Source organism: Musca autumnalis, unplaced genomic scaffold (genome assembly GCF_047663935.1).
Source record: "Musca autumnalis isolate F117 unplaced genomic scaffold, ASM4766393v1 scaffold_5, whole genome shotgun sequence".
Lineage (NCBI taxonomy): Eukaryota > Metazoa > Arthropoda > Insecta > Diptera > Muscidae > Musca > Musca autumnalis.
Window position 1 is genome coordinate 92,739,768 of NW_027412088.1, and position 3,242 is coordinate 92,743,009.

The following is a 3,242-nucleotide window of genomic DNA, read 5'->3' on the forward strand; positions in this document are numbered from 1 at the left end:
CATGACTTTTTATTTCTTTTCAAATATTGGTTTGAGAAGATCATAGGGTATTATATAAGAACAATAAGCTGGACTAAGAATATGCTATCCTAAAACAGTTGAAAGTATCTATTATTTGACTCATCTACAATATATGGCGAAAAACAAAAATTTTTTACAATCGATGAATCCGAGTTTCACCCTTTCAGAATTCGCGAACTGTTAACATATTCTATATAGTATGATATACATTCTTTAAACTGAAGTGTTTTAGGAGGAATCCCATAAGGTCGACCATTAAAATTAATTTACGTGGAAGCTGTGTTAGCATCAATGTAGAAAAATAGGTAAAAATGGGTTGAAGCCAACAAGTTTTTTTATGCTCCCTTCCGATTTTAGGCTTAACCTTACATTTTATAGACATATGCCCAAAGAAAGACTCAAAGAATACTTCATGGGCAATATGACACTAGTGTATCATTTTTCGATATATCCACTGCATCCACCTAAAATTGATGCTAACATTTTGAAGCCGGAATTTCGGGGTTTTTTGAATTGTTTTCATAATTCGGACGCGCAACAAGATAATATTCAAAACTCACATTAGGATTATAAAACTCTTGATTCTACGTCGTTTAATGCATATCTCATGAGTGTGCTCCTTACAGCATCCTAGTAATTGGAGTCTAAAGGCCAATATTTGATGTGTGATTTTTTTTTAAAACCCTATTTTTTGCGTTTAAAATTTACAAGTGCCATTCAATTTACTTTGTACCCCGCGTGAATTTTTTTACGCGACGGATCTAATGAGACCTTCCGCGAGCGAATCCATCCACTAAAACCGCGGATATAGATACCCTGAAAATAGGAAAAGCAGCAAAAAATTATTTCGAAAAATCCGCGTACTAAACCGCGATTTTCTTGAAATTTTTTTACGTAAATGGAATCCTTTATACGCGATTATAATATTTGCTAAAACGCGTGTCATAAATTACAGAGATTCGCGTGTAATATGGGTTTTTCACCAAAAATTGAATGTGGAGGCACATCCGCGGTTCTTGAAGAATCTAATTAAAATTGGTATATTTGGACGTATTTTTGATAGGCGCTGACGAAACCGGATGCGCATCAAAATCGTATGCACATTGCGCGACTTTCACCAACTTTAAGGTTTTTTGCAGTGTATGATGCAACTGGTGGCACACAATGGCCCCTGAGTGAAACATCGAAATATGCATAAATTTTGACAGAGATTGATTCGCTGTATCCAAAAACGGATGCGCATCAACCGACTTTAACTAATTCGCGAATAACAGGCTTTTTAATTATAATATTAATTGAATGATTGTAATTTCAATATTACTCTTAATTTCCTACCCTTATAAGTTATCACAGTAATCAGTTAAACTCTCGCGATGGTAAACCATATGTTTTGATGAAGTTTTAACTGTATACATTCATTATTCTATGGGATTTTAGCAAAATAGTTGGAGAACTCCCAAATATTTTTTTCTAATTTTTAGAATCAAACCAAAAAAATATTTGCAACAATATTTTCCAACAATAAGTTTTTCTCTTTTGTTGTTGCTATAATATGCAATTTATGTACCCAATCTCTATAAATTTGGTATCATATTTTTCTACGCATTGTCTAGATTCCGCATATATTCTTTAATTTATTTTTGAGGGTTTGTGCGGATTCTGGGACAGGATAATTTGGATTTACTTCAAAATTTTTTTATTATTTGTTGACTTTCCTCGAAAATAATAATAAATTTAATAACTATTTAAACATCTACGAATAGATATGGACTGCTGTTAACGATTTATGCATACATTTTCTCATAACAACAAAAAAGATATTTTTAAATATTTTTTCTTTATATGAGAATAAAAACCGCTATATCTTTTGCGCGCATTGGCCAATTTCGTGAACGCGAGCAGATTTGAAACCGGATTTTTTTCCTTTACCTCTGTACCAAAAATTGTAGATGTGCTCGTAAAAAAAAATTTTAATTTTTTTCAAATGGAATTGTAAAGGAATTTTGTTATTCGCCATATATAGATAGATTCTATATGAAGTCTCTTACATATTTCTACTTTTTGACTGGACCGTACCAAAATTTTTATTAAAATAGAGACCGCGGTGAGAAATAATGGATTTGAAATATGAGAAGCCTTACAACACACTGTGGTAAGGGGTTTTATGTCTTTGTGCATTTGTATGTAACATGCAAACGGAAGCTAGATACACCCATAGTTCCTTTTAGGCATATACATATGTATGTATGTAGTATCACTTTCTGAGTCGATTTATGCAGGTCCGTCCGTCTGCCCGTCTGTCCATATATTTTTGTAATCAAAGTACAGGTCGCATTTATGGTCGTCCGATTCAAATAAAAATTGGAGAAGGTATTTTTTTTGGACGAAGGACGAACTCTATTTATTTTGGAAAAAAAATCGGTTCAAACAAACACACAAATTCTTTCCAATTTCTATGAAATATAAAACGTGTGACGGAATTTGTCTTAGAAATAAGTTTGCCAAATTATATCAGTTTAGATTTGGATATATTTTCACCCGATTTGAGGTATTTGGGGGCATCAAACACGATGAAACTTATAACGAGTGAACGAATTTGGTATCGAAATAAGTTTGCCAAGTTATACTGAAATCGGTTCTGATTTGGATATAGCTCCCCTATATTTTTTTGGCCCGATTTAATATATACATTTGATGCACCGATCACCCAATGTAGGTATCTCCAATTTTTATTAAAATTGGAATGTGTGAAAGAATTGTGACTAAGGATAGGGTAACAAAATTTAATTTAAATCGGTTCGAAGTTAAATATATCTCCAATATATTACTTACTTAGCTGGCCCATTACAGAACATTTGTTCCATAGGCCGAACTAAGATAAGATCTCCATTCCTCTCTATTTGTTGCTTCGCATTCTGGAATACCGCGCCTTTTCATCTCATCATCCACTTGTTTGCGCCATCTATTCCTTGGCCTGCCAATTCTGCGTGCACCGACAAGCGGTCCGTATTTATAAGCCTTTTTAGCGGGTTCATCATCGCTCATTCTTATGATATGGCCCAGCCAACGCAATCGCTGCATCTCGATACGTTTAACAATATTGATGTCGTTGTATAGCAGCACCGTCAACGCAAATTGGTCAGTAGATCTTTTGAAGAATTTTTCTCTCAAACACACCAAGCACTGCCATGTCTGCTTGCGCAAGTACCCAGGCTTCGGAG